Source organism: Leuresthes tenuis, unplaced genomic scaffold (genome assembly GCF_036924035.1).
Source record: "Leuresthes tenuis unplaced genomic scaffold, fLeuTen1.0.hap1 SCAF_10, whole genome shotgun sequence".
Taxonomy (NCBI): domain Eukaryota; kingdom Metazoa; phylum Chordata; class Actinopteri; order Atheriniformes; family Atherinopsidae; genus Leuresthes; species Leuresthes tenuis.
Window position 1 is genome coordinate 19,354,605 of NW_027325364.1, and position 11,529 is coordinate 19,366,133.

Consider the following 11,529-nt stretch of genomic DNA (forward strand, 5'->3'; position numbering starts at 1 on the left):
GGTAAAGCTGTTGTGATCCATACATTTGACAATGCATTTTCACTCATAAGTCCTCAATCTAAAGAGCATGAAACCAATTGTGTTCCAGGGCAAAACCAGTCATTTAGTTCTAAATACAACAGACAGCCCTGCTTCCTCATTAGGATGTATACATATTGATTGTGTGAGAACAGCTAAATTGGAAGTATCCAGCTGGAAACAAGCAAACCAAATATTTGCAGCTTTGTCAAGGCAAACAATTAATCACACATAATGTGTTGAGATTAAACTCAAGCTAGACAAGATCGGACCACCTTTGTATGTATCTTGGAATTCTTTTATTGCTAAATATTCAATCTCCATTTTACCAAGAAGAAAAAAATTGAATAAATTCAGTTCAATTAAATTGATCTAAATTAAATTCACTTAAGTTAATTTTAATTCAGTTTAATAATTCTTTATTAATCCCCCGGTTGTTGTTTTTTTTTTTTTAATTCTGTGTTTTTACAGAAAAATCTCATGTGGATTTCTCAAGAAGACACAAAGAAAGACACAATTCGTCCAGGTTTACTGCAGCAGGCTGTCAGTAGTGCGGTACCATTCGATAATAGTGTCCCAGCCAAGTAACGCAGCAGCACAGGGCAGCAGCAGTAAACACACCAATACACATACACAGGACACTAAATGTTATATAGCTGTATATCACGCTCGTTTAATTTCCATCCATAATCAGTTGGACCTGTGGACAGAAACAACATGCAAGAATACAGCAGTATAATTCCATCACATTTGCTTGTTATTCTCTGTGTTCCATGTAATCGTATGTTTAATAATTGTTGTACATCTTATAGTTAACAGTTGTAACCAATAAAAAACATCCTCTCCTTTACGGACTCTCTGTTAAAGCATGGTAAGTGATATGCAAGCTAAATACAGTACTGAGGGTAAAATTCTGTATGTGATGGGTACTTGAATAAAGTTTATAGATTAAATTCACTGAATAGGATAAAGCACATTTTCCTTAGAAGTAAAGCAGTTTGTAACAAACCATAAAAGCCTGGGTTGTCCTTTAAAAAGTCTTTCAATTTGTATAGAGCGCACCGTCTTGAATTAGCGTAGGTTAATATGACACCTTGAAATCATAACAGTTACTTTTTGGAGATGAACAACTTTTGAAGGCAAAAGCTTATAGAAACAGAGCTGCAACACAGTGAAATCTAAAAGCATCATGTATCATTCCTAAAGTGCTGAACTTTATTATCATTATTGCTCATAAACTGAATTCTGTGTGCACAGCAGTTTTGAAAGTTTGAAAGCCTATTGATTAAACTGCATGTTCACTTAGGTGCTCAAGCATAGTTGGAGAAATGGGGCTGTATGTTGGAGGCCGTGCTTTATTTACCACACCAAATTCCTGCATGTTCTCATCGCAGTCGGGTTTCTGCTTACGCTTTTTCCAGTTGCAAGAATGTCAAGGACAGCTAAACATACACATGTGCACAAACATGCAGCATGCACATTTTCCAGCAAAGATACACAAGCTCACTGCATTCAAGCTCATATTTTAATTTGGACGTGGACTAGTATGTAGTCAAAGTGCCCCATGGGCTGACCGTATCAGGTCGTGACATTTGCATTTGACAGGAATCACATCAGACAGGGTTAATGCTGGAGAGGATGGAGAGATAGAGAGAGGGAGAAAAATGTGGAAAAAGGTTCCCCCCCCATTTCTCTCTTACAACCCCTTCCCTCTCCCTTTCCCTCCTTCAGTCCCATAGATGTGGTGCTTAAATTAAAAAGGAAGAAATGCAATTTAAAGACATGGGGTAAACAATCACAAAACACTTGTTTCTAGAGGAGAGACAATTTCCTGGTGCCTTGTCCAATTTCTTATGGCCTGGAGGGCTGCCGCATGCGTTTTAACACCTGGTTCTACACCACTGATTAAAATTGTAATGCTGGAGTTGAATCAATCCATATGACATTTTGGAAATACACAACTATCAGGACATTTTATATATACAGCGTTTTTTCCGTTGTTTTTATTTGGAAATGGAAAGGTGCAAGGTGGTGACTTGCAATGGGTGCACAGTAGTATGCCTTCCAACTGTTTGCAGGGAAGCTTCAACATCTGAAACTAGTATATTTATGTTGCAGCTTTTGAACACTATGTTTATTCAAAAAGAGAGTGCAGTAAAAATGGATCAATTATCAATGAATTTGAGTGATTATGGCAGCATCATTAAAATATATTCAGTTTATTGGTTAACCTCCTAATAGGGGAAAGCTCTGACTTCTGATAAAGCATCTGAATAATGTCCAGCTGTTTGGTCCCAGACACCTCCTCTACCTTTCAGCCCCCATGTAAAATAACAAGCATTATGAAATAAGCTCATTGATATTGGCCATGAGATATTGAAGGCCTGGCATGTCACTCAGAAACAAAAAAAGAGCAGAAAGTTCTCTTTTGAGAGGAAATACCGCAGCTCAACATCAGATCGAGTGTTGAAACCAAATTCAAGGGCTTGAATAAAAGTGACAGTGATAGTTTCAAAGCAGCTCAAATGAGTGAAATAGAAAGGGATTTTGGAGAATGGGAATGAGGGGGGAAATGTCCAGATTTTGTACCAGTATTATATCAGTGCAGCCCCCCAGGCCAAACATCTGAGGCAGTGAGACAGACGCACCGTTGTTTACTTCACACCACAGAAATGTTTTACCAGCCCTTGCGCCCGTGTCAATCAATGGCCGGCGTGTTCCAAAACATATTCAACACACAAAGAGAACACTTTGGCTTGAGGAAATGGATTGTGCCTGAGATTGGCAGGGGACTCTCTGGATGTGTCAATCACCAAAAGGCTCTTTGTTTTACCCCTGTGTCAAGCTTCAAGTACATTTGTCTTCATGCTATGCATGCAAACACGTGCATTTTTTCCACTTTTGTTTTACATTTGAGAGAAAAGGTGGAAAAAAATGCCCCCAAAAGTACAATGCTGCCAAGGGTTTTCTCAAAAGCCTACAGGTAAGAGAAGAATTCGCAACAGTCATCTCTACAGCAGGGGCCAGTGAAAGCACAAATCTACGCATTTCATGATGTGCTGACGACGAGTTCAGGATGAGGAGGGTAAGGGTGGGAAGGCAGTGAGATTGGAAACGTTTGAAACTGCAATTTCACAGAACGGGTGTTTGAAATCTGAGAGAGCTCCCAGTCCTCTCTTTGGCATGGCATCTAAGCAACTTCTCAATTTTTTTTCTCATCTCTCCACTCTCGTCTCATGTCCTTTCTTCCTGTCTGGCCTTTCCAGGTGCTGCGCTATCTCATAGCTAACACAGGAATCCGTGAGCCATGTACATCGACGGCCCTTTGAAAAGGGAAGCCCCTTCGGCGCTCATCTCCGAAAGCACCTTCCATCGTCCTCTGTGTTCCTCACAGAGATGAAGGGGACTCTTGCTAGAGGAGCGGGTTTTGTAACCAAAGCCACATGTTGGACAGGACAGCCAGTTGTAAGACAAGCAAGATCTTTGTGGTGAACACAAGTGCTTGGCTGTCCTCTTGCATGCCTGTCTGTCAGCATTGTTTTGCTGGCTGGACACCTGTACAACTGTAATTTTACACAGACAAAAACAAAAGAGGGTCAGAGGCATAGGGAGAGATTATTTGAGCATATGTCTTCTTAAAGAATCAATAAGTGGTGCTAAGTCATCCTCCATTTCAAAAGAGGACTGAGCCCGGTACATATTTTGGCTTTAGTTCAGGCTTCTTGCTATAAAATCTGCTGCACAGATATGACATATCGGATGATATGTGTTGAATACCTTTAAAAACAGGTTGCTTCGATAGTCACAAGTTGTATTTTCAACCTCTTGAAGGAAAGTCCCACAACATGATGAGATGGGACAATGAATAGAGACACAAGTTTGGACATGAAAAGGGAAGACATGGCTTTGAAATGCAACTGGATGAAGGACAGCAGGACGAGAAAACAGAAATCACAAACACACACACACTCCAAATACACATGCCTTGTTTTGCTATCATCAGGGGTAGAGTGTTAGTTGACAGAAACCATCCATCTGCCTCAGTGCTAAAACTATGATAAAACAGTGGGACATGTTTGACCTGCGTCTCTGTGTGTATTTGTGTATCTAAGAGAACAAGATGCTCCTGAAATTCTTTCCCTGCTGATGGCAAACCAGTGTTTTCAGGCTGTGATCATGAGCTGCAGCTCTGAGCATCAACACTCTGGTTTCTGAAGAATAAGATAACATTGCAAACACTGTGATGTGGCAAGTATTATGCTTCATAATTTAGTAGGAATGATGCATTATGCATACGATTGGCTTTAAATGAAAATCATTAAGGAGCACACCATTCAGTGCAGTGGTCCTCGTCTTTTTTATGTAAGGCACTCAATTAAAACTCAAAACTTTGTTTAAAATGTCTGATTCTGATAGGCCCCATATTTGTTTGTTTGTTTATGTTTTCAAAATATTAATGTCTGCTGCTCATTGGCCACTGAGACCAAAGAAGAATTAAATCCCCTAAACTTAAGATGGGAAGTTGACCATTTATTTAATGGGTGGAGTTTAAAGAGATATTATATCATAAACGCAGCTTTATGTCAACTTGAAATTCATTATCTCTGGAACAAGAATAAGTTATTTTACTTTTCTAATTCACTTATCCACTTTTTTTCTGATACATCTGCTCTTAAGTCACCAACTTATGTTGGCACAAAGGCTAGAAGCACAGGGAAATAAAAGGAGGGTGGGTCTTTAAAAAAAAGTAACAAAATCCTCACTAATTAAATGCAGCACCTTAATTAAAAGTGTAAAAATGTTACTTGTAGTGTTGAGTTAAGTTAAGAGTTCCATTATTTTTCTATCAAAGGCTGTGGCTCATAACCTCATCATTGCTGTGAAGGTCCCAGTTTGCAGCAATCAGAGCGACTGCTTTTTTTAACTTGGAAAAATGAAATACATATATTTTCCTCCTGACTAAACTCTGATCTCTGCAGCAATAATAAAGATATTTATTACATCTGCAGTTAAGTACAGAACAATACATCGCCACTCAGTTTGAAGAAGCAATAAATCAGCCTCTCTAAACAAAAGTTTTGGCTCCAACATGTGACACATTAACAGATCAGCACAAACACACCAACAAATGAAGACCAGAGTCAAGCAGCCAAGAAACAGAAACGGAGGGTTAATTATCTTCTTGACAGTCATGAAAAGGCTTAACGAAAACAAAATAACTTTGCTTTAATAGGTACAAGTGGTCAGGGAACATGGGAATAGAGGCGGGTGGGGGGGGGATTTGCGCTCTGACTGGTGAAAGGCTGATGTCACATAGCTTGTCTCCACATCTGCCATCACTGCACAAATGCATCTTTCTGTTCTCTCCTTTCCTCTCCCTTTGCTTCTCTTGACATTTTCTTCTCTGCAAGAGGGAGGATGTTTAGTCTAATCGACCATCTTTAGTGATGACAAAGGTATCAAAGCAACAGGATTTGGATTTCACACTCGCTTTCTTGTTGGATTTTTCCCGTCTCTCTTATTTCCTCATCAGTTTAAACTCTGTGGCAGTGAAGACAACCAAGTGGTTTAATGTTGTACTTGCTTGTTGGTCTTTTTTATTATTCAGACCTGGTTAACTACACTTCAAGTGGAGAATGTGAGAGTTTTTGAGCATCTTTTTTGTGTTTCACAGACAGTGCAACAAATTGTTTATTTCTTGCCACAGCACAGTGTGATTACTCATGACAACTAAACTTCTAAAAATGTTAAAAGGGTAATATTTACTTGTCCAAATAGACATCCATAAATACCCTACGGGTGTGTGGTTTCAGACACTACACAGTGGGATATGCCACACAGGTTATTTGTCTCTTTTTGCTGCAGTACTAGCTATGAGCAAATGGAGGAGCTCTAGTGATGTTCTTTTGACCACTTGCAAAGACCACTGGAAGGACCACATGTTCGTTTGTGGACTTCTACAACTGCATGAATGTGTGCGCAAGCCTCCTTCTGTATGTGTAGGTTTGTTTGCACATGTGACAAAAAGAAAAAAAAAATCTCTGGATACCCTCAGAACAACCAAGAGGTAAAAAAAAGAAAAAAAACACAAATGGGACTTTAAATACTAATGATGAAAGAACAAGCAGAATCATAGACAGCGCTTGTCAGAGAATCCTAACAAACCACACTTACAGTAACTAGTTTGTGTTGGTAGAACAGTCAGCGCACCACCAGCCTGATATTTTGCACATGTAATTCTAATGAAAGTATCTTCATGATGGTTATACGCATGTACTGAAAATGCATTATGAGGAATATATAAAACAACAAAGCAAGAAGCAGTTCTGAGATGACTGAGTGACTTGATGTCTTACTTGTAAGTATCAAATAACAATAAAGATTATCATTGGTAGTGTTGTTACAACTATATAGGCACTATTTGTAAAAGATGGATACATTCTAGAAAGTCACTGCAGTTTTACACAAAGGTGGCATAAAGTAAAATTCACCAGAGGGCAGATTATGAGGCGTATTCATCCTTTGGCACATCTGAAAACTAGCAGTCTTCCAGCCCTTACATGTTGTTAAAACCATCTCAGCACAATGGTTGACATTGGTGTTGCAGCAAAGAAAACAATGGCCCTACATGCTCCTATCAAATTCTTTCTTAACCCCCCCCCCTTTCCTTACCCCGCTTTCATTCTGTGTCATTCTGCCATGTATCTGGCCGGGACTTACAAGTCTCCGACTGTGACATAAGGGATTCCAAGTTGTCCACTTCTAACAGATTACACAAGGATGCAAGACAAAAGGACAGCAACACAGCCCATGCATTTATTTGCCTTTCTGAAGGGAGAGAAGGAACTTTAGAGATTGGTGGGAAGGGAGAAAGGGACAGTAAAGTAGGGAAAAAAAGAGCAAAAAGAAGAAAAATCTGTAAGAAATTATCACTTATGGATATGGATGAGGTCATGAGCATAGTAGGAAATAAGCACTAAAAGAAAAAAAAGAGCAAAAGAAGAGGGAATGGGAAGCATTTCTTTGTACTCTCTCTTGTTATCGCTGGTCCAGGCCAGCATCTTTATTCTACCAAGAGAAAATGCTAATCATCAATCTCAGGCTGCATGCTACGTCTCTGTTTAATAGCTGATAGGGAGTCTCCACAGGCTGCTTTGCTTCTTTGTTTAAAATGACATATAATGGGACTGAGTCTTATCAGTGTTTCAGTGCATTCTCTCTCCCTTTCTCTGGCATTGTGGTCCAGTGTAAAGGAGTAAGGAAAAGCAAGCTACGATTGATTTTGAGCCAGGGATAACTTAATCCATCAATTTAACATGGACAGAATATGCAAAAGTGAGACTGTTGGGAAGGGGGTTGGGGGGTGCCAGGCAACCACATCCATAAAGACGAAAGAATAAGAGAGGAACTGAAAGGGTAACGCATGGATATAAGTTTGTAAAAGAAATGCCCTCATCTTCAATAAAAGTCCATCATTGGAGCCAAATGTAAAACTTATTGCTGTGCATCTAATAAAATACTTACCCACTCCACCACCATTCAAGATGAAGCAACAGACCTGTAACAGCAACACCCAAAACATTCCAGACATACAAAGGATTGTTGCTGCTGCACTCAAGAATAAAACACGCTCAAATGATTTTTGACCATATGATGATGCAAGAAACACAGTAATGCTCCTGCAAAATGTTGAAATGGGGAAGATGAGTGTAAACAGGTTTTGAATCTAACTATCTGCCTTTTAGCATGCCGAGGAGAAAATATTTGTCACGTTCGATGGACCTGAGGAGTAAATAAAGTGTATTTGTTGAGTAACTCTGAATATCATAAAATAACTTGTTCAACAAAACTCCACAGAGCACATTTAAGGGGATGTTTTGTTTTTTTCTGAGGTGGTGTTGTGTGAAGTATTTATGAGTAGTGAGTAGGTGCTCCTCAAAGTCAATGAAAGATTCTTGATGACTATGTTTCCAGGATGCTTCATCATGAACTTTTGCCAAAGGACTGATTCTGACTGGAAAAACTTTATGAAGAACCAATGCGTTTGTTTAGTGAAATTTCAAGGATGCTTCTGTGCAACCTTGTAAGAGGTTACACAGGATTGTGGGTGCCTCTAGTTCTCAAAGCACCCACAATCCTTTGAACATCAAAGATAGCAAAGACATAGAAGGATCAGTGTCAGTATGATATACATTCTTTTTTTTTGGTTTGTTTGTTTTGATTGCACTTTTTGACACTAAATTGTTTTTAACCATCATAATGTGTTCCACTATAGGACAGCAAAGTGTAAATTATTAGTGTAAGTGGCTCTTAGGCAGCCAGCTAACGGCTACAACTTTGTACAAGCCATTTAATCTTTTTAACTGTTGTGTGTATTGTGTAATTAATTGTTGCTGCGATCTATGCCCCTTCATTAGGACTGCTCCATTATGTGTTTTTCATTCACAAGAAATGATTCTTACAAAGCCTAAGAAGGACAGAACTTGGGGATGGAGTAAGGATGCACCCTTGGCTTTGGGAGGTGTGTTCGTGTCGTACTTGTTGTAGACAGCAGTTAGAGCATTTGGAGAATGGGGGAGGAATTTTGATCTAACAGCTGCTCAGAGCAAGGTTTACAGAAAACATTTGAAACCACTGATGTTTTATAGCTGTTCAAGCGAATACTATATTGTACATTTTTAGGCAGTGTCACTTTTGCGTCAGGATCTTTCTGTACATGGACCGTGCAACATGGTCTGTGTTGTAACAATTGCAAAAGTGATGTAGGGTAAAAAGTCAACATGTAGCGTTAGATCAAGTCTCTATAACATTTTTGAGGTTTAAGTTGTTTTTAGAGGGTGAAAGTGTTCCTTCTTAACTTGCACCTTAGTTCCTTTTCAGAATTTCTCTCTGACACCATCTCACCATCACCTTGACCGTTATACCTTCAGTTGGTACCTAAATAAACCTCTGCCGCAGTTTTGTAATGAACAATTCCTATAATGAGTTCTTTATCATTGTGTGTATCAATTGCCCTGAGCTAATCCCACACATAATGTATTGCAGTTCTGTTTTTTTTTAAATAGTTAGTTAGTATAGTTCATTCATATTTTTTATTGTTATTCAACATCCCAGGCTAAATATAATTTTAGATAGTTTTACGTCAACAGATGATCTAACTTTTTATTCACAGAATATCTGAGATATTCTTTATAGTACCTGTACGTTTTACTGCTGGGACTGGAAAAGTTTACAGAGTTTGCAAAGACTGTACCATGAAAAGGATTAGTGAGAAAAATAGGAAAACAAATAATCTAGCCAGATATTTCCATTTCCTCACCATCATGCACTTATAGAGTGCCACTGTTTATGGTGGTTTCGGGTCAGCTGCTTGTCTGTCACATGATCAAGAGGGAAGAAAAACATTAACATTGAACATGGGCTGGAGCAGATGAAAGCTCTTGGCCTGACTGTCAGTGCTCTGAGGTGATGAGAGACGTCATTACTTATTCATGAGTCCTAAATGCAGAGCAGAGGAGACGGGCATGGCTGACCCTGAATATCATAGAGGGTGGATTACATGTATGTGTGTGTGTGTTGGGTACGAAGCTGGATGAAAGCTATGTGATTGAATCACCAGCTGTGATGTTGGCTTTATCTACAGGTCCATCTGAGATGAACAAAGAGCAAATGAAATCTCTATTTATAAAACACACTGTTTTCTCAAAAACTGGATGGAAAAAGGTAAGATGGAGGGGTTGTTAATGTTAATTGTTAATGGGAAATGGCGGGGGGGAGCAAAAAGTCCCCATAAACCATATTAATTTCACAGGACCGTTGACAAATTATCAAGACACACCAAGATGCTTTGGTTCACTTTATGGTACTGGTTTAGAACTGGGTCTGGTAAAGTTTCCTTTCGAGTTATGAATGAATAAAGACGTCATCTAGGTTTTTAGTGAATTCCAAACAGTGGCTACTGCAAATTTAGTTTATTTTAGAATTCAGCATCATAGTTGCATAAAACAAACATTGTTTGATACTTTTCTAAGCAACTAAAACACTGAAACCACTCAGTGGGTGGTAGAAACATATTTTGGCTAACTCAGAGCTTCTATGGCTGGAGGCAAAGAGCATAAATACAGACAAAAAACATGTGCACAACTTTTTCTACAAAACAAGCTGGTTTAGAAAAAAAATAGATAAACAGAGTTAATGATTATTTGAACAAGCTGAAACTGTCAGAATGTCTACAACAGCAGCAGCTGGTGACTTACAAAATTGTGACTGACATGATGAAAAACAAGGAGTACTTGGTACTTCTGTACTTTCTAACGGGACATCCAAGGTCAATCAATCCACCTCAATGTTCTTTTCTCAGAAATATATCTTTTTCTCTTGGTGGACGATAAATCTATATGATGGAAAAATCACGGCATAGAAAAGTCATGTCACTGTCCTAATACATGAAAGTACTAGTTTACATTCTCTTCTCCAGTGAACCCAAGACAGCTGTCCATGTTTTCTGCTGACATTTTGTTTGAACTATACGACTCCTCTCTCCTCTGCATAATGGAGTTATGGTATGCATTCACTGGGACCAAGGACATTTAGATTAAACCCTGTCTTTTCTAATCCACATCCAGTTATCCAGTTTCCTACTGAATGCTGCTCTTGTGTGATCAGACCTGTATGCAGACCTATGTGCTGCTGTTTCAAAGCAGTTGGAAAGCAGCTGTCATCAAAGGGGAGCGATGAAGATAATGGCGTGGCATTCTGGGTTGTATCAGAGAGCTCAGGGACATCATACACACTCAACACATGTACTGACACACTGTGTGTGTTTAAGTGTGACAAAACAAAACAAAACAACAAAAAAAAAAACAGGCTGAAAATGTAAGCCAGAATCCTTAAAATTCACTTTATTAACACAGACGACAACTCTAAGGTTCCTAACTCCCTCATCACTGCATTCGCAGTTTGCTGAATTGGATACAGTCGGACATGGCTTCAAAAAGTCAATGTAATTTCAGGCTTGTAGCTAAACAAGTGATAGCAGATTGAAAAAAAAGGTGTGATTTACAAACTCTGCACTATGTTTTCTATCTTCCTGAGCATACAGGCCAGAGAGGTTACTCCACAGGAAATGAACTCCATATCACATTACTATTTCTATTTGATAGAGGCGGGTGTAAAATATGCACAGCTAGACTCAGTGGAACAACCTGGCCATGCTATCATCGACTATTCATTTTTCCTTACTTGTCATTGATGCATGTGGGCGAGGGAATAAGTAATGCATATGTAACCTATAACATATATACTCCTTTTTAAATATACATTGACCAAGAAGTAAAAAACTGTTCCAGGGATTTTTCCACCCTCCTTATCTGCATTTGCAGGTTGCCCAGATCCATCAACGTTTATGAAGCCGAGGCCAGTGTAATTCTAGGACATTTATCCACCTGGAACACACGCGTGCATGCAGACATCTACATCAAATCATACAAACACAAGCACATGGACTTAGTC